Below are 21,972 nucleotides of genomic sequence, written 5' to 3'. Positions count from 1 at the left end.
TCCACACGTCCCAGACTCTTCTCCCTTCTCTAAAACACCCTGGACAACGCTCCACACATCCTAGACTCTTCTCACTTCTCTAAAACACACTGGACAACGCTCCACACGTCCCAGACTCTTCTCCATTCTCTAAAACACCCTGGACAACGCTCCACACGTCCCAGACTCTTCTCACTTATCTAAAACACCCTGGACAACGCTCCACACATCCTAGACTCTTCTCACTTCTCTAAAACACACTGGACAACGCTCCACACGTCCCAGACTCTTCTCCATTCTCTAAAACACCCTGGACAACGCTCCACACGTACCAGACTCTTCTCACTTATCTAAAACACCCTGGACAACGCTCCACACGTCCCAGACTCTTCTCACTTATCTAAAACACCCTGGACAACGCTCCACACGTCCCAGACTCTTCTCACTTATCTAAAATACCCTGGACAATGCTCCACACGTCCCAGACTCTTCTCCCTTCTCTAAAACGCCCTGCTATGTCTGTAGTTCCTCACCTCAGGACAGTTCTTGTCGATGTCGGTCAGGTCTTTGGACAGCGTAGACAGATGTCTCTCTGCAGATGCCAGATGTCGTGGAATAAATCTCCATTCCTTCGACTCTGCACGGCTCGATTCGACGCACCTCACTGAACAGCCTCTCTGCCCGAAAGAAAATACAATATATAATTGCAGTGAAGTTGCTTGATTAAGTATTTAATATTCATTTGATATATTAAAGCCAAAGGCCATTCAACTTCAAACTGCATTTTGAAAACACACGTCTCTGCTTCTGGTGACTGATATTGTCCTTCCAATGAATGATAGGACGCGTGTGTGTGTGTGTGTGTCGGTCGCAGTTAAGTATGGAATTGTGCATTTCCCGTCAGTGTGTGTTAGTCACACCCAGGGTGAGAGAGCATGTGACATCACGTTTCATCATCAGGGATGGAGATCCCAGATGTCATCAATATTAAGCCCATGTATGGAGATCGCTGATGTCATCAATATTGGCCAACAACTCTACATCTGACCTCAAAACTCATACTCTTAGATCTCCATATATGGAGCTGACCTGTTCTGACATTCCACATGTTGATCCTTCCCCATCCATCCTTCCTCTTCGATGTCTCCTTTTTGGCTGATACCTGTTCATTTAAACTCTAGACGGGCCTGTTGACTGATACCTGTCCATTTAAACTCTAGACGGGCCTGTTGACTGATACGTGTTGTGGCGATTAGTGTCGCCACACGCACACGCACGCACGCCCATTTGTGCCGTCAGTTACACTCCAGACTGATACGTCTTTTTATGCCCTGACGTCACGCACCTGGCTAGCGGCAGGAGGAAGTGCTGTGGCAGCCGCGGAGGCTGGAGGTGTTTTGTTTGCAACTCGCTGTTACGGTTGTTTTAGCCAGTAACCCTTTACGTTTATGAATCGTTGTGCGCTCAAAGCGTTGTCGTTTTGGACATACATTGTGGAGAGGATCACACAGAGGAGGATGTCCCGGCGGTCGTTTGGATCGGACACCTTGGAACCGTGGGGATTTAACACCACATTTGTACGTCAGTGAGTAACAAACGAAGAGACACAACAGAACAGACAGAACAGGGTTACAACCTAACGGATACCGTGCGGGTACAGGAAACATACTGTCGGGTTTTGCGTTTGGGCCAAGGACGGAATACTGAACTGAACTGTGAACCTATGTGCTGTGAACATTTCATTATACAACTTATTAACTGCAACTCTACCGTGTCTGTGTTTATTGTGTTTACAAGTGACTCTACAGGGTGTGCAGTGTGGTGCGGACCACGGTATGCTGCACAGCCTTATGCAACGGTTACCCTATTAACTAACATTTTGTCAGGATACAACTGCCTGGCTGGCACCCCAGATCCATGATCTATAACAAACCGTTACAGTGTCTATTTAAACTCTAGACGGGCCTGTTGACTGATACCTGTCCATTTAAACTCTAGACGGGCGTGTTGACTGATACCTGTCCATTTAAACTCTAGACGGGACTGTTGACTGATACCTGTGCATTTAAACTCTAGACGGGCCTGTTGACTGATATCTGTCCATTTAAACTCTAGACGGGCCTGTTGACTGATACCTGTCCATTTAAACTCTAGACGGGCCTGTTGACTGATACCTGTCCATTTAAACTCTAGACGGGCCTGTTGACTGATACCTGTCCATTTAAACTCTAGACGGGCCTGTTGACTGATACCTGTCCATTTAAACTCTAGACGGGCCTGCCCAAAAGTTATTAGTGCAGCCGCGCCCGGCAGCCGGCGAAAACTAGTTCTCAACAGGCCCGAAAATTAAGATATGCTGTCACCCAGGTGGATGTGTGCACGCAATCTCGAGGTCGCTTCTCGCCTTCAGGTGTCTTACTGGTATTGTGTGTGTTGTAGTGTGTGTGTGCGTGTGTGTATACACCTGTACATATTCGGCCAGCTCATAGTGTGCTGTAGCGATGTGACTCAACGGTCTGTCTGTGCGTGCGTGCATACCTGTAAGCATTCATCCAGCTCATAGTGTGCTGTAGCGATGTGACTCAGCGGTCTGTCTGTGCGTGCGTGCATACCTGTAAGTATTCATCCAGCTCATAGTGTGCTGTAGCGATGTAACTCAACACCCAGCCTGTGTTGTAATGGTGAGAAGGCAGAGAGGAGAGAACGCTGACCACTTCTCTGCTGTTGTACAAAGAGCTTTTACCCAGATCCCTTACGCTGAGTAGACCATCTGTAAAACACACAATATATACATATATATACATCAACATCTGCTGGTGTACGAACACAATGCTAGGTAGTAGTGGTGCGCGGCCGGCCCGTTGCCTTGTGGGCAGACGGGTCAAGATTTTGATCAACAATTATTGCACAGCGGCCAGGGCGGGTCACCCCATTTTGAGAACGACTGACATAAAAACATGGGTTTTCAGAAAACTGTCAGAATTTAGAAGACATTTTTTAAATTTCGACGTCAGGCCAAAATGGGTTAAGTACAATTCCAATTCCAATTTTCGATACCTTTACTTCTACTCCACTATATCACAGAGGCAAATATTGTACTTTTTACTCCACTACAATTATTAGGAATGTTTACTTTGTAGATTAATATTACAAAATATACAATAACCCCGTCAGCCCTATACATTTTAGCCAGTTGAAAATAGTAGAGAGAGCTTGTAGATCTGCTATTTTCAAAACCTTTGAAGATTTGTGAATTGGGACATTGTGCATACTTTTTACTCAAGTACATTTTGAATTCTGGACTTTTACTTGTATTTCTACATAGCGGCCGGTATTGATACTTTTACTCGTTATTTTAGTACTTTTCCCACTTGTAAAATTGAGAGATATTATTGATAAGGCTGCCTGATAAACACACACCTGTCTTGGAGCGTGTGCGTCTTGGCCTGCAGTGCGTCCACTGCCGTCCAGCTCCCAGGGGGACCGTCCGTTCCTGGCGCAGAGATGACCCCACACTTCTATGGCCAAGGCACCTTCCATCTGTCACGTGCACCATGTAGTCCTGCAGAGAGAATCACGTTGCAAAACAGTTCATGAGTTGGAATCAAGCACGCGCTACGAGCTTGTAGGTCTGCTATTTTTGAAAAATCATGAAAATGTGGCACAACTCTTTTCAGAGCTTAAATTGTCAGGCCCGCCAAAATATAATTTTGTCAACAAATTAAACTGTAGACGAAAATTGTACTGCAGAATGAAATCAACTAAAATCTTGATATTCAGTAGACACACTAAAACATTTTAGATGACAAAAATATGACAATTTTTTTATTCAAAGGACTATGAAATTTGCTGTCAAAATGAAGACTGGCTTTAAACACATCACTTACACTCCATCTTCAACAGTTTAGTCATTTATCGATTCAACGAGCGTCGACTGACTTACCGATAGGGTCTCTGCAGTCAGACTATGGGGTCAGAGGTCACCGATGGGGTCAGTGCAGACCACGGGGTCAGAGAGGTGGGCAGGTTGACCGCGGTCACTCTGAAGTGGTCGACGGCGAGCGGCAGCAGGCCTGTGACAAAAATGATGGCGGCCGACCCCCATCTGAAAAGATGTTGTTCCAGGGACCCCCAGAAGCAAAGATATGAGTTAAAAGAATATATATTCAAAGAGCTGCGCCACATTTTCTTGACTTTTCAAAAATAGCAGATCTACAAGCTCAGACAATTATTTGACAACTTTAGCTCAAATTACTTTGTAGACTGTTTAGAAAAATAAAATCAATCTAATCACAATGTTGGCACAAATATGTTGGACTTTATATATGTATTTATACCTGCCAACCAGCGCTGCCTGTCTTTAAAGAAATGGTAATAAAGTGACGGTACACACATTAAACAGTTTCTTCCATATTAATTTCCAAAAGATCAATTGCCTTCCGTCTGTCCTATTAATAAAATAGATCCATTAATTAATATTTTATTACATTTGTTCTGCCTGGTTTAAGAAAATAAACATATTGTCTAGTATTATTTATTGTATTAACTAGTTGTTCTATTAAGTTCAAACTAGTTCTATTAATTAATACATTTTAAATGATATTTATTTATTTAAGAAAATAAACACATTGTCTATTATTTATTGTATTATCTAATAACTCGTTTTTCCTAATAATAAATATATTAATTAGATTGTTAAATGATATTTTATTACATTATTTGTTCTGCGTGGTGAAACGCGTAAGGCTGTCATTACTCTGAGTAACCACTAGAGGGAAGTGTTGGCCTAAAAGTCACAGTCATTAACAGTTTGTAGAAAGCACAGTTCAACACAAGCTTTAATACAATTTAATTTGCATACAGTAATTTAATTACAATATTCAACATTCATGTTTGGAGGCATGGCTCTGTTCTGGGAGATTGTCAGCATAAATATTAATAAGCCAGGTCATTATCATCTGCTCAGGGATATCTTGACGGACCCTCCTCTCGGAGCTAAAGCATTAACTCGCCTATTAGTTTGTATTGTTACTCATTTCAGAACGCGCCCAATATTACTGACATACATACAGTAGAAAAGTGTAAATTGATAAAACATGTATAATGCGCAGCTGAACGGTCCAATATTAGACTGACCAAACACACATGTGTAAATAGAAAACATGTAGAAGCTGAACTCGTCCCTCAAAGTAAACACAACACAGAACTCTAAAATAAAAGACCTCGTTACATTGACCGCTATTGTTATTATTATTATTACCTGTCTGGCCTCTCGTTGTGGAAAATACGTTCTTTACATTTACTTCTTGTTCTGAGCGTCGACTGTCCTTCCATCATGGCTCCACACGTCTTTAGCAGTTAGCACCGCGATATATAATAACTATTATTATTATTATAAATAACAACTAAACACTAACAATATAAGCTGCAAGTGTAGAGTTGTAGTATAGTACAGTAACTATGTAGGCTATGTAGTAATATATTATAGTAGTGTACAGACTCCTGAGTGAGACGAATTGTTTGCACCAGCTGTGTTCAATCAATCAATCAATGGTCGAGTGTAGTCAGAGATGAGTCGGTCATGAACGAACGAATCAAAAGAACTAGTTCTTTTTGGTGAACGAAACCAATCCGGTCACTTCCGTGAACGATCCGTTCTGCGTCCGTTCTTAATGACGGGGATTCGCCCGGCGGCTCTTCTCATTCAGAGCCTGCTCTGTTACTTTATTATGAATCATGGAATCACTATGCATTGTTTTATGAGCTTATGACCATGAATGTTAGTATTTTAGCTGTTTTAGTATTTTTTTATAGTAAGCATTTTAATGACAGCATTTACAAACTTTAAATTAATGTTTGTGAATTAAACTAGTATAATATTAAATTATATATAACTACAACTATTATTATTATTATTACTTTATATTACAATGTAGGCATTTATCAGGCATTAATCCATTTATCAGGCTTTATCCAGTGATCATATTCATAAGCATTAAAAATATATGAATATTCATAAATGTTTCATTTAAATGAATGAATTAATGATAGGTGGACAGACAATGTTGGAACTATGCACAAAAACAAACTTCACCCATTTACTTGTAAAACTGTGATGCATTTCACTCCTATGCCATATAAAGTTAGGTGTGAATCCCTAGACTCCTTCAAACCCGCTCTCAAAAAGAGCACCTACGGACAGCTGCAATGGACCCTGATGTTAACCAGTGTTGTTTTTGGCAGCAAATTTTGATTTTAGTTTTAGTCAAAGTCTCTTACTCTCTCAATAGTTTAATTTAGTTTCAGGCACATTTTAGTCACCTGGAATGTTTTAGTGTTAGTCTAGTTTTAGTTGACTAAATATCATAAGATTTTAGTCGACTAAATCCACAGTTGATTTAGTAGACTAAAATGTACTTTGGTGAGCCGTGATGCCGTCGTAATGACTGATTTTACACTTGCTGAAAATAGCTGATCTACAAGCTCACGTGTTGCGCTGCGACACACGAGTTTGTAGATCTCAGCTATTTTCAGCATGCAATCAAGTGTAAAATGACTTATACTGGATCTCTTCCTATAGCATTTAAAAGTTTTTATCTGTTGACAAAATTGTTAGTATATATAGTCATCAGTTTTAGTAATCATAGCTTAGTTTTCATTTAGTTTCCATCAGTGAAAAAAGGTAGTCGACGAACATTTTTCGTCTTAGTTTTAGTCAACGAAATCAACACTAATGTAAACAAGTGTTTTTTCTGGTTTTATCGTCGTAGCAGTAGATTTTGTATTGACCTGTATACTTTTGTTTGAAATGTACCTACATACTGTGAAATAAACATTTCAATCAATCAATCATAAATGCTGTACCTGTTGATCACAGACGAGGCCTTCTTCTCTGGCTGGCTGAAGTGTGTAGAACATCTCCTCAGTGTGAACATTCTGCCAAAATAACCGAGCTACAAGCTCTGATAAACATTCAGCCAAAACAACAGATCTACAAGCTCACAGTGCAATGCATTGTTTGGTACGTGGTCTGCTCTTTCTTCCCTCTATGCTGAAAATAGACGATACACACTTAGGGATGTCAATGGCTAACCGGATAGCAGTTAAAACAAATCTGAATATAATGATGGGCTTCACGGTTAACTTTAAAAATAATAAATGTATGTTACTGATGGTGTTATTTAGTTATGGAGAGATGTCATCATTCTAAACACTCAGGGAGGTGCAAGAGAACACTAGATAAGATTACATACATTTTGGGTTAAAAGAAAATAAATAAAATCGTTAATTAGCTATGGGGTAACCGAATGGAAAATGATCCGTTAGAGACATCCCTAATCACAACATAGAGCATTAGAACAACGGTCAGGATATTTAAGCGCCTTGGATAAAGGCACTATATAAATGCACCATTTACCATTTATTTAACACCACAGAAGAAGACAGCAGGAAGTGAAGTCGGGGTTTCAATAAAGCATAACTAAATCTAAAGATGTAATGATGTTTTAGGCCGACCAGCTGAAGAGATCACAGATTTGAGGCATTAAGGTTGCTTTTATTACATTTAACTGAGATTCTATTGCTAGTATTCTATTGCTAGTTTGATCACATCACTCAGGTGACCCAGCCGGGGTGATCAAGTCCCGACTTACGTCCCAGTAGCTACCCTCGACCAGTCCCATTAGGGTTAGCTGGGGACCATCACTGCCTTACAATATTAAATATGAAGCAAATATAGATTGAAGTGCTTCGACAAAAGACTGAATGGAAAGCAAAATAGAATAACAAAGTGCTTGTCACTGAACGGTACTGTAGCCCAATTTATCTTATGCTTAGAAATGCTCATTATTTATTTAAATAATGTTATATTCTTTAATTCAACAATAAAATATTTATTTAATTTAAATAAATAAAACATTTATTATTTAAAATAACAAATGTTCATAGCTGAAATAGAAGTGTCTATTTGTACGTCTCTAAATGTTTTGATGAATTGAACATGGTGGACCCTGTTGTAAACAAGCGTAATGCTTAATTGGGTCGTCCACTCACAGTTAACAGTCTTTGTCTTGAGTTTGTGCTTGAAATGTACTGTAATTCTGCAAACTGTTAATAAATATTTCAATCAATCAATTCTGGGGAGGTCTCTGGAACAACATATTTTCAGATGGGGGTCGGCGGCCAAATACTCATAATTCTGGGGGTCCTTGACATGAAATATTGAGCACTGAGAGAATTAAAAAATAAATCTACAGAGCAACTATATTTGGAGGTATGAATCTCATCAACACTTGGAGTTAACATCATGAGGTTGTTAACACAAGCCAAACCTCTAACAAAGAGGCGCTTCAAATTGCGCTTCAAACGTTTTTGAGAAGAAACAAATCTGAATCAGATCTGTGAAACATCCAGACTGGAATCCGATTAGATTACATTAAGTCTAAACACAAACAAGTGGAATCCAATTTTTACAAATGCGACTTGAGCCACATTCAGAGGTGGTCTGATTCAAATCTCATTCAGGAGATCAGTCTCAGTCTGAACGCAAAATAAATCTGATTCCATGTGACTTGTTTGTGTTTAGAGTCACTTATTTAAACAGATCGCATTCCAATCTGAATCTGGCACAGATCTGATTCAGACTGGATTCAGCTGCCAATCTGAACACAGATCTGTGACAGATCCCATCTGGTCACTTGCAGATGCAGTGAACGGTCGATCAGATTTGACTGGATGTGACTGCAGTCTAAATGGGGCATTACTACATCTGTCTTGTTTCTCTTGTTGTCTCCTTGATTTGATAAGCAAGAAACACCAACACACACTCACAAAGTCACCCAAGTGTAAAACCAATAAATATACTCATATAGTGAACAAAGTGTTCTTGTGCCTCATCGTCAGAAATGTGAGTTCACCGGAGGTGGGAGGAGCATTAAATGCCAACCTGGCTGAAAACACAATCTCCTCCCCTCAGTGGTGTTGGTGATGGCTCACAGACGCAGACGGCGGCTGCAGGTCTTTGCTCTCTGTGTCCGAAGCAGAGTCGATGTCCTGCGTCTGCTGTTTCATCCACATGGCAGCTCCTCGTGTCTGAGATATAGAAACAGAAAGTTAGCTCCACCTCTCCCCCTCTCAAACTGTCTGCTAAAGCAGCTAACTCCACCTCTCCCCCTCTCAAACTGTCTGCTAAAGCAGCTAACTCCACCTCTCCCCCTCTCAAACTGTCTGCTAAAGCAGCTAACTCCACCTCTCCCCCTCTAATGCAAGTAACTGACAATATATAAAGTCACAACACCAACTCTGATGAGGCAGCATCGCATTGTTTGAATAAAATCACTCCCGTGTGAAGTGAGGGGCTTTTTACCAACCCTTATCATCTCACATCATGACGATATCATAACATAACATGTATATGCCGATTTGCTCAGTGACATACAAAACAGACACTGTTCATTGTTAAGTTAAACGCCCGGGGGTATTTATTCCATTAACCCATTCAGGACGGAAACCCCTTTTGGGATTATGTTATACTTTAGCTATTGAAAAATAGCAGATCTACAAGCTCATAGTGCGGCAAGTGCCGCGCTACAAGCTTGTAGAAAAATCGTGAAAATGTGGTGTGAATCTTTGAATATATATTCTTTCCCAGTGGACGTTTTTAACTTCAATCTTTGCTTCTGGGGGGTTTCTGGAACAGATAGGGGTCCCGCGGCCAAATACAGATAATTCTGGAGGTCCTTGACATGAAAACAGTTGAGCACCATTGACATACTGTAGATCGACAACAACGGGAGGTATGATTAATTCTAACGCGACTGACACATGATCTTTGCTTAGAATTGGACGGAATTATTTAGATTTAGATTCACACCAGCCTGTGGAGCGATGCGATCGGTTTTGATATCAATACATCACCGTCCTTTTATTAATCTCAGTCCTGGGCGACGAGTGTTACTAATTGATAGGACGGAGAACTCTTGCCGCTTGGGTGTAATGTTTGTGTTAGTGACAAAACAAACATTAAACTCTGTCCATTGTCAATGGACAAGACAAACATTAAACTCTGTCCATTGTCAATGGACAAGACAAACATTAAACTCTGTCCATTGTCAATGGCGTTTTGAATGTTTGACAAAGACAAACTTAATTAAATTAAACATAGGAGGGGCCAGCGCCCCTCAAAAATAGAATCTTTTGTATTAGCTTTAATATGTCATGTTACTTAAGGAATGGGATCTGAGATGATGATCATTACTGTGTCTACAGTAACTACCCCTGAGATGTCTATCAGTGAAAGATTCAATAAAAAGAGGTTAGGGTTAGGGGTTAGTGTTTAGGGTAATAGTTACCTTCCTCTCTCAGCTATCTGATCCTCGCTGACAACAAGGATATGGTCCGCTCCCATGATGGACAACCTAGAAATCACATTATGCATTATGTTGATGGCAGCGACCGGGAGCCAATGGAGGGAGAGGAGAAGGGGGAGGGGCAGCGACCGGGAGCCAATGGAGGGAGCGGAGAAGGCGGAGGGGCAGCTACCGGGAGCCAATGGAGGGAGAGGAGAAGGCGGAGGGGCAGCTACCGGGAGCCAATGGAGGGAGCGGAGAAAGGGAGTGAGATGTGAGAATTCTGGCTCGTTGAAGACCAAGCGTGTTGTGGCATTCTGGATCAATTGGAGAGGCTTAAGTGTGCATGCCGGTAGGCCAGTAAGGAGGGCGTTACAATAGTCAAGTTTTGACCTGACTGATGTCTGGATGAGGAGCTGGGCTGACTCCTGGGTGAGGAAGGGTCTAATCCTTCCAATGTTATAGAGTTGGCTTCCCTTGGCGTCCCCATTTCCCTGCAGCTGTGCACCTGAGACAGAGTGGTATCCCCAAATAGGCTGTGCCCCGATTCCCTGCCTATGCCCAGGTGAAACAACAGGCTGTGCCCTACAACACCTTCCCATGCACAACATTAACATTGAATCGACTACAACAGGTTTTACGTCACATACTGATAAAATAACCATAATAAAACTTTCAGTTTGTCTTGTCTAGTTTCCTCACAAAACAGAGTATGAGAAAAATGTTTTAATGACCAAAGCTTGCAGTGGGAGTGTCCAAAGTCTCTTTCCCATTTCAATGTACAGATTTAACTTTGATCCGACTCACCTCAGCGGTGGACTGCAGGCTGTGTGTACGTCCACACTACTACTGTACACTATCCCAGGTTAGGGTCAGACTCACCTCAGCGGTGGACTGCAGGCTGTGTGTACGTCCACACTACTACTGTACACTATCCCAGGTTAGGGTCAGACTCACCTCAGCGGTGGACTGCAGGCTGTGTGTACGTCCACACTACTACTGTACACTATCCCAGGTTAGGGTCAGACTCACCTCAGCGGTGGACTGCAGGCTGCAGGGTGAACTTGATCTGGTTGACTCCGTGGTGAACGGGCTTGCCGTAGGTGGCTCCCTTCGGTACGGGGCGTTCACGACCATCACGGCACACACGGATACGATAGATGACGTAGCCTGTTGAAACAAAAAAAGATATGCTAATGACGTAAACATACGCTAATGACGTAGCCTGTTGGAATAGAACACAGTGCTGCTGTTTTTGCTTGTAAAATGTGTTATATTGATTTCGGCAACACAACATATTTCTCAAATGTCATAAATACATATACCTAACATCTAAAACAAGTACTGGTGCCTTAGTTTACTCATACGTTAATCTAGATCATGAAATGTAGCACATTTGTAAAAAATAAACGCTTCAACTAACGTAAATGGCACCCAGCACACTGAAACATACACACAGTGCTGTGACCTGAGATGGAGAGATGCAGCTGACCACTGCATGTCTTGTAGTTGAAGCGGATGTCAGATGTCTATAGGGTGAGCAGGAAAGGTGACAGCACTGAGCCCTGGGGAGTGCCTGTGATGTACACCAGCACCTCCGAACAGACAACCCTGCAGTCTCACATACTGCAGTCTGCCCGAGAGATTCTTAGATCCATGCCACCAAACCATGCCCCCCCCCCCCCTTCAACACAAGCTTCTGCAAGCAGTTGTGACCGGATAGTTTTGAAGACACTGGAGAAGTTTAAAAAAGCATGATTCTAACTGTATTGCCCTGGGTGTCAAAGTGTGTGAATGCATTGTTTAGCATGTAGAATATATGACATCATCAAACCCAATGTCCACCTGGTATGCAGACTGAAGGGGGCCAATGTACTGATTGCACGGAGATGATCACAGTTCCTCCCCGTCTTTAGGGAGAGGATATCGTTTGGATCAGCCCCTCATCACACGTAGAAAATGCATGTTTTGGCCAGAAAGGAATCTTTTTCCTACCGGAAAAAGATTAAAAATACTTTGTTATACACTGCGCCCCTGCAGATATAAAAAAGAATCCCTTTCTGGCCAAAAATAATGCATTTTATACATGTGGTGGGGAGCTCAGAGTGGAAAGTAGGCTTTCTAGTAATAACACAAGCCGCCTTTGTATTGGTAAGTATAGGTACGTATTTATATTTCCGCAACAAAGGAGAGGCTGGTCTGCATTTCATGCGAGCGCAGGAAGACCCACCCATAGCTCTAATGAAGGCATTAGAGCTGAGCTATACTATATTATACTATACTACTATACTATACTATACTATCAGTGTTTCCTGCAGGAAAAAGCTTTGGCATGGAGCTGGGCACACCCTCTATTAGAGTGTTCTAGATAGATGTAATCATTGATACGTCACATACTGATAAAATAACTATAATAAAACCTTCAGTTTGTCTTGTCTAGTTTCCTCACAAAACCAGAGTATGAGAAAAATGTTTTAATGGCCAAATCTTGCAGTGGGAGTGTCCAAAGTCTCTTTCCCATTTCAATGTACAGATTTAACTTTGATCCGACTCACCTCAGCGGTGGACTGCAGGCTGTGTGTACAGAGTTGCTCCCTCTCTCCTCTCTTTCAAAACCTCACTCAAAACCCACCTCTTCAGGATAGCTTTCCCCAGCTGAGGTCTCTTTTTTTAAAACCCTGTACTGTTGTCGTATCTGTTATGTTTTGCTTTGTTTTTTTCTTTTTCTTAATAAAGTCTGTTCCTAGTGTTCCTATGTAAAGCGCTTTGGGTATCTAGAAAAGCGCTATATAAATTTGAGCTATTATTATTATTACGTCCACACTACTACTGTACACTATCCCAGGTTAGGGTCAGACTCACCTCAGCGGTGGACTGCAGGCTGTGTGTACGTCCACACTACTACTGTACACTATCCCAGGTTAGGGTCAGACTCACCTCAGCGGTGGACTGCAGGCTGTGTGTACGTCCACACTACTACTGTACACTATCCCAGGTTAGGGTCAGACTCACCTCAGCGGTGGACTGCAGGCTGTGTGTACGTCCACACTACTACTGTACACTATCCCAGGTTAGGGTCAGACTCACCTCAGCGGTGAGTCTTTCAGACCCCGATCTGAAAATATGTCGCTCCAGGGACCCCAACCTCATAGCGCGGTGTCGCACTATGAGCTTGTAGATCTGCTATTTTTCAATAGCTAAATTATAATATAATCCTTAAAACACCAAAAGGGGTTCCCGTCATTAATGGGTTCAAAGGAGCTGTAAGTGTCCAGCCTACAGTCCTTAAGTACCCAGTAAACACTCACCCTGGTAGGCCTTGTATCCCAGCCTACAGACCCAGTAAACACTCACCCTGCTAGGCCTTGTATCCCAGCCTACAGACCCAGTAAACACTCACCCTGCTAGGCCTTGTATCCCAGCCTACAGACCCAGTAAACACTCACCCTGCTAAGCCTTGTATGCCAGCCTGCGGTCCTTGTCGGGCCTGGTGGGTCGGGGAGCTCTGTAGAGGTTGGACAGCTGGCGGTACTGCAGCAGGAAACGCATCACGTCCGACTGCTTCTTGCACCACAACTCCTGCATGTATTTGTACGCTCCCATCTTGGTTTATCTGCAGGAGGAGAGACAGCAGGACAGTAAGACAGTGTACTCTGTACAAAAATACTTTCCGTCAAGAAATTCTGTGCAGGAGTTTGGAAGCGCACGTCAAAGTCACCCTTGCGTACCACCTGTTTCGAATTTGCACATAATGCAGGAGGCAGCAGCGCAACCCATTACAAAAAAACGAGTGTTTCCAAACTGCAACACAAAAATAATCACCTGCAAAGAATGTCTTGACAGAAAGTAGCTCATAACAACATGTCTACGGGTGGATTTTTATTAAAGCGCAAATAACATGCATTTTAAAACCGCTTTTAATATTTAATATCATATTGTCTATGTCCCTCAAAGTTATTTCTAATGGTTTGAGCCTCAATCACCACTCTGATATAAACAGTCCTTGTCATTTTTTCTGGACTTTGAAAGCAGTTTTAGCTGCAGTACAGTAATGTCCTGAGATGGTGGGGGTGCTGATATGCAGATTATTTCATATTTGAGTCATTATAATACTGATGCTAGATAAAACCAGGCTTGTTTCCATTCCATGCTAGCTTGGAAAATCAACAATGGTGGACATTGTAAACAAAGTGGAAATGCAAATTTGGAACTGAAGACTGAAGAAGAGGAGGAATTATACAAAGTAGGGTGACATTGATGACATCACGATGAGGACAAAATCAGTTGAGCTGTTCCTGAGAGCAATTTCCATTAAAGCACCAATATGATATGAAAGCCTGATTGTTCAAAATTGGTTATTTGTGGGGATAGAAAACACATATGGGAGCCCCAAAAACACAAAAGAAATTGAAAAAGTTGAATTTAATGTTATAGGTCCTTTAAACAAAAGCTCAGCAGATTGAAAGAGGATAATTCAAGCTTTCCCTACAGCTGCAATGTTGGTGAGTTTAACGTCGTTTAATACAAGCAGATCGCAAACGCAAATTGGATGAATGGGGAGTCAATGGAGGGTATTGCAACTCTAGATTCATCCCATTATGAAAAAATCTAGAGTTGCAAATTGCTGCTAGTCTAGTATCAACTAGGCTTGATAGATAGCCTGATATAATCTGGGCTTTAAATGAGCTGTACTGTACTTTGTTTGAATGTGTGAAAGGTGGTATATAAATAAAATGCCCTACTTGCTCAGACTGAGGTAACGCATAGTCATACACACACATATATATATATATATAGTCTGTATAATCATTCATAGGCTACTACTCATTGTTGACAGAACATACTGTATTAATTTCACACTCAGAGATGATAGATAATTCAATCACTGTTCATTCAGTCAATTCAAAGGGCTTTATTGGCATGAGAAAACATACGTTTACATTGCCAAAGCCACTGACTGAACATGTGACTCATTCCAGCCGCGTCAACTCCGGGGGTGCAGAAGCGCAGCTGCACCCACTGGCATTCTGTTTTAATAGCAGAATATGCTATACCCACTGTATAGTGACTGTCCTGAATGAAAATGTCACGTAGTCACATACCAGCTTGTGCAGCGTCGGGCGCGGGCCAGATAGGTGTTGGGCCGCCGCCCATTGGCATTCAAATGCTAATAAGGTGGCTTTTGTTCTGCTGCCAGGTAGAGAGTATAAATGTCCATACATTACAGTACAGGATTCATTTCCAATGCCATTTGACTACGAAACTACGATGATGAAGCCACCTCCTGCGAAGAAGAGAGTCCAGTCCATCCTACAATTCGGCGCCGCTGCTGCCGCCTCAAAGACCCGGCTGCTCCCACCAGAGCCCGCTGCCACATCGACTCCAGTGCCACTGCCCGGCGCTCCTGCGCCTGCCGCCGCCAAGACCCGTCTCCCAGTCTGGCGGGATCTGGGAGTCCCAGAGGAGCTCGCTGTCGCCACACCGACTCTACAAGTAGCTGCCGAGGCTGACAGCACTATCAGCGCCAACACAACGGCTCTTTTAAGAGCTAATAGCAGCCAGCCGCCGAGCAAAAGCGTCGTTTGCGTAGTTCCTCAAAAGTGAGGAGGGGGGGATCGCCAGATCTACTTTAACAGAGGCCGTAAGACTGGTGAAACAAGTGCTGACTGTCCCTGTCACATCATGCACAGCAGAAAGGTCATTTTCAGGGCTAAAGAGACTAAAGACATATTTGCGATCCACAATGGGACAAGCTAGACTCAATCACCTGGTTCTGATAAACTGTCACAGCGACATGGTGCAGGAATTGGACATGGATGCTATAGCCAACGAGTTCATCAGCCGTGCAGCTGTTAGGAGAAACACTTTCCTCGTACGTTAAATGGTACGTCAATAAGCGACCGCCACAAAGCGACTGCTATAGCTGTTTATCATTGATCATGCAGAAATGTTGAAACAATTTAATGTTATAGCTGTAATGTAAGGACTCTAGAAACACTTTCCTCGTAAGCGACCGCCACAAAGCGACTGCTTTACTGTTTATCATTGATCATGCTGAAATGTTGAAACAAAAGATACTGAAACAATTTAATGTGTTCGTTGTGAACTGAAACACTGTGTTCATTAGCAAACTGTAAATAAATTACCAACCGAAAAAACAAAACTCGTTTTATTTCCACCGCTGGGGGGGAAGGGGGGGGCACCCACTGCCGTTATAGGAACGTGACGCGTCTGACTCATTCAGAGATAAAGTGGAGTATTTTGGTGTAAACTGAACGGAATGGTCTCTCTCTCTCTCTCTCTCTGTGTGTGTGTGTGTGTGTGTGTGTGTGTGTGTGTGTGTGTGTGTGTGTGTGTGTGTGTGTGTGTGTGTGTGTGTGTGTGTGTGTGTGTGTGTGTGTGTGTGTGTGTGTGTGTGTGTGTGTGTGTGTGTGTGTGTGTGCGTGTGTGTGTGTGTGTGTGTGTGTGTGTGTGAATGAATGAATTTCTCACAGTTTTGGATTGTTTTTTGGATTGATTGATTGAAGTACCGGTGTAGATCAACTTGAAATCTCATTCATCACACCGATTTCCAAAACGGCTGTTTAATAAGCCTACATATTTGTTTTTAACATCGCCATCTCACCATCATCACCTATATAAGTTCACCTTAGTGTAATAAAGCATTACACTTGTTTACAAGAGGGTCCACATTTTTCAATTCATCAAAAAGGTGTAAACTGACCTTAAGTTGTTCCAGTCTCAGAACAGTTGGTTGGTTGGTCCGTTTCGCTGCGGCTGTAGAGACACTCAGACATGTAACGTAATTTAACTTTGGCAATGGAACCAAATGGACCCGCTCGTTCAGACAAGACGGCTCGGTTCATTATGTAACATAGTTCCTGCTACTGTATCATTTATTATGAGCAGCAAAATTACCACAATAATAATAGACGGAGCCATGCAGTATACTCTATGGACGGTCAGCATGCTCAGAATGAAAACATCCGGTGTGGAGCGTATAAGAGGCCGCCCGGGCGGAAACAAACACTTTGAACAGATCGGTTCCGTCTCTACAGTTCCTACTCCACTGTGCGCTTCTGTCTGTCTGCGGAGGTTTACGGTAAAACAGCGACGCCCTGTGGGTGCATGTGCTCATTACATTACATGACATTATGTTAGTTAGAGCACTGGTTAGAGGAGCGCCCTTGTTGCCGAAAGGTTGCCGGTTTGATTCCCCAGACGGGCAGGAGAAATCTGGGTTTGGGAAGTGATTGTCATCACTCACCCAACACCGCTGAAGTGCCCTTGAGCAAGGCACTGAACCCCCAACTGCTGTGTGTGTGTGTGTGTGTGTGTGTGTGTGTGTGTGTGTGTGTGTGTGTGTGTGTGTGTGTGTGTGTGTGTGTGTGTGTGTGTGTGTGTGTGTGTGTGTGTGTGTGTGTGTGTGTGTGTGTGTGTGTGTGTGTGTGTGTGTATGTGCAGGGCGTTGCTGAAAATGAGCACCTGTGCTCAGCTACTTCCCTGGGTAAAAAAACAACAACAAGGAAACATGTTGAATTCTATTTATTTTATTGCAAAAGTATTCATTTCTCACTTAACCATAGGCATATTTGACCTTTAACCTGGGGACCCCCACAATGATCATATTTGACCTGGGGGCCCCCAAAATGATCATATTTGACCTGGGGGCCCCCAAAATGATCATATTTGACCTGGGGGACCCCCAACAAAAGGTACAACAAATAAAAAATAAAACCAGAATTTGGCATTTAAAACGTGTTCACATAGCCTATAGATATTGAATATTTCCTCGTTTTAAACATGCAAACAAAATGAAATAAGAATGATTATTGTATCTATAATATATCTGTATTATAGATAAAGAATGATGACTTCTGGCTTTATCCAATTTTCATTCTGAAAAGTTATGCAAACAATGCACAATACAATGCCTGATATGCACATGTAAATATACAACTGACATGTTTCACGTATAAAACAACATGTGTGAAAAGTACGAAAAAAGCTACACATGCGGAATGCTAGCATTTTGCCCAGCGGTGTGTTCAGAATGTCGTAGAAATGTAACCCTGTATGAAACCTTAACCCTAGAAATACCATATCGGTATAGACCGATTCAGAAACTGGTCTCATGGTCGCAAGGACGGAGTTCTCCGTTCTATCAATTTACAATTTACAATTTAGGCATTTAGCAGACGCTCTTAATCCAGAGCGACTTACATTTAAGCAAGAACAAAAGCATGGGAATACATCACATAAAAGCATTTATCAATATCATGAAACATGCGTAAGCTAAGAAAGTAACAGTGGAATATCTATATAATGAAACTATACATACACTATACATATAAACTATACATATTTACTACTATGCTATACATATGTACTATGGCGTGCTATGACTATATACGATACATATCAATCATATCATATCATATCATATCACATATCAATCGATACTATCAATTAGTAACGCCCAGTGCTCAGAACGGAGATTAATAAAAGGACGAAGATTTATTGATATCAAAACCGATCGCATCGTTCCACAGGCTGGGAGCGTCTGTTGCACAACATTCAATGTTATTTTCCAGTTGGGACATCATCGCAAATGTTCCACCCATTTTAGCCGACGAGATCGAAAATCTTAAAACATGAATAACTCTTGATCTAAATCATTCCGTCCAATTCTAAGCAAAGATTATGTGGCCCACCGCGGTCGAGTTGCTAGTCGCAGTACAATGATTCATATCTCCCGTTGTTGTCGATCACCTCGGGTGTATTTTGGCTACATCAAGCTACTTCAGCTTCATCTGGGATAGCGCCTGGTGCGTCGCTAAATGTGCTCCGTTCTGTAAATCGCTGGGCGCTCTGATTTAGTAGTCCTTAACCCTACCTCCTCTGATTTTGTAGTCCTTAATACCCCCCAGGCGATGAATGTGTTTTAATATGTAAAGGGTTAGGATATGTGGTTTTGTAAATTATGGTCCCACAAATGTTTAAATTGATGATAAAGTTCTAGGGCTCCTATTGGCTGTAGTGAGAGAAGCACCGCCCCTCTCTAGGGCTCCTATTGGCTGTGCTGAGAGAAGCCACACCCCTCAGTGACGTATTGTTCTTACAGTCTCTGGTTAAAAAAAAAAAAAAAATCACACCCGTGTGAAGTGAGGGGCGCTCTTATCATCGTACATCATAATGCATCATCTCATACTGGCCAATCAAAATGCCTGTTGCCTGTGATTGGTTTGCTGATTTGCTTTTACACATGACGTATATTTTCCCTTCAACGTCAACGGCGTTTAATGTTTAATTTACGTCATATTTAGAGGAATTCTGACGTCATTTCTCCGTTCATTGTCAATGGCAAATCTTGAGTGGGGACAAAAGCCGTTTAAAAAAACGGAAAGCTACACAGAAAAGTGTTACCACAGAAAAAGGTTTCCACCCGTCTCTGGTTCAAATATGGGGAGGGAGGGGGTTTGGGAGAGCTCCAGGTTTACACGGTTCTGGAGGTTCTGGGGTCTTCATGGAGGTGTGGGCTCCAGGAGGAGGTTCTGGACTCTTCATGGAGGTGTGGGCTCCAGGAGGAGGTTCTGGGGTCTTCATGGAGGTGTGGGCTCCAGGAGGAGGTTCTGGGGTCTTCATGGAGCTGTGGGCTCCAGGAGGAGGTTCTGGGGTCTTCATGGAGCTGTGGGCTCCAGGAGGAGGTTCTGGGGTCTTCATGGAGCTGTGGGCTCTGGTAGTGGCACCACTCTCTGAGGAGAAACAACATCATCCCATTTAGAACCTGTCCTGAGGACGATTCTCGTTTTTTTCATGTCATGTGAAAGCAGGGAATCATATCTTCAAATGGAAACATTGGTTGTTCAGTTTGACTCTGTCTACTCTATGGCTCTGGTCTCGATGTGGTAACTCTGTCTACTCTATGGCTCTGGTCTCGATGTGGTAACTCTGTCTATTCTATGCACCCCTCCCGCCAATGGGATGGCATCCTGCACCCCCTGCCGCCAATGGGATGGCATCCTGCACCCCTCCGGCAATGGGATGGCATCCGGCACCCCTCCCGCCAATGGGATGGCATCCTGCACCCCTCCCGCCAATGGGATGGCATCCTGCAGCCCTCCGGCAATGGGATGGCTTCCGGCACCCCTCCCGCCTATGGGACGGCGTCCTGCACCCCTCCCGCCAATGGGATGGCGTCCGGCACCCCTCCCGCCAATGGGATGGCGTCCGGCACCCCTCCCCCCAATGGGATGGCATCCTGCACCCCTGCCGCCAATGGGATGGCATCCTGCACCCCTCCCGCCAATGGGATGGCATCCTGCACCCCTCCGGCAATGGGATGGCATCCGGCACCCCTCCCGCCTATGGGACGGCATCCTGCACCCCTCCCGCCAATGGGATGGCGTCCGGCACCCCTCCCCCCAATGGGAAGGCATCCTGCACCCCTCCCGCCAATGGGATGGCATCCTGCACCCCTCCGGCAATGGGATGGCATCCGGCACCCCTCCCGCCTATGGGATGGCATCCTGCACCCCTCCCGCCAATGGGATGGCGTCTGGCACCCCTCCCGCCAATGGGATGGCATCCTGCACCCCTCCCGCCAATGGGATGGCATCCTGCAGCCCTGCCGCCAATGGGATGGCATCCTGCACCCCTCCGGCAATGGGATGGCATCCGGCACCCCTCCCGCCTATGGGACGGCATCATGCACCCCTCCCGCCAATGGGATGGCGTCCGGCACCCCTCCCCCCAATGGGATGGCATCCTGCACCCCTGCCGCCAATGGGATGGCATCCTGCACCCCTCCCGCCAATGGGATGGCATCCTGCACCCCTCCGGCAATGGGATGGCATCCGGCACCCCTCCCGCCAATGGGATGGCATCCTGCACCCCTCCCGCCAATGGGATGGCATCCTGCACCCCTCCGCCAATGGGATGGCATCCGGCACCCCTCCCGCCTATGGGACGGCGTCCGGCACCCCTCCCGCCAATGGGATGGCATCCTGCACCCCTCCCGCCAATGGGACGGCGTCCGGCACCCCTCCCCCCAATGGGACGGCGTCCGGCACCCCTCCCGCCAATGGGATGGCGTCCGGCACCCCTCCCGCCAATGGGATGGCGTCCGGCACCCCTCCCCCCAATGGGATGGCATCCTGCACCCCTGCCGCCAATGGGATGGCATCCTGCAGCCCTCCCGCCAATGGGATGGCGTCCGGCACCCCTCCCGCCAATGGGATGGCGTCCGGCACCCCTCCCCCCAATGGGATGGCATCCTGCACCCCTGCCGCCAATGGGATGGCATCCTACACCCCTCCCGCCAATGGGATGGCGTCCTGCAGCCCTCCCGCCAATGGGATGGCATCCTGCACCCCTCCGGCAATGGGATGGCATCCGGCACCCCTCCCGCCAATGGGATGGCGTCCGGCACCCCTCCCGCCAATGGGATGGCGTCCGGCACCCCTCCCCCCAATGGGATGGCATCCGGCACCCCTCCCGCCAATGGGATGGCGTCCGGCACCCCTCCCCCCAATGGGATGGCATCCTGCACCCCTCCCGCCAATGGGATGGCATCCTGCACCCCTCCCGCCAATGGGATGGCATCCTGCACCCCTCCCGCCAATGGGATGGCATCCTGCAGCCCTCC

At 44.5% G+C, this 21,972-nt stretch overlaps 1 pseudogene across 1 annotated transcript; it reads right to left on the bottom strand.

Annotated features, from left to right (window-relative positions):
- Positions 1-512: 512 nt before the first annotated feature.
- LOC310871926 (large ribosomal subunit protein eL15-like) lies at positions 513-17,127 on the bottom strand (annotated as a pseudogene). The gene is made up of 6 exons: positions 17,050-17,127; positions 13,772-13,938; positions 11,358-11,495; positions 8,974-9,069; positions 3,400-3,541; positions 513-571 (listed from the first exon to the last, which is right to left on the bottom strand). The product of its transcript is annotated as a large ribosomal subunit protein eL15-like (transcript).
- Positions 17,128-21,972: the final 4,845 nt, after the last annotated feature.

The sequence above is a fragment of the Protomyctophum parallelum genome (genome assembly GCF_964188405.1).
Source record: "Protomyctophum parallelum genome assembly, chromosome: 15".
Taxonomy (NCBI): domain Eukaryota; kingdom Metazoa; phylum Chordata; class Actinopteri; order Myctophiformes; family Myctophidae; genus Protomyctophum; species Protomyctophum parallelum.
The sequence above is the reverse complement of the archived record's forward strand: the minus strand, read 5'-3'. Positions and strand labels throughout refer to the sequence as shown.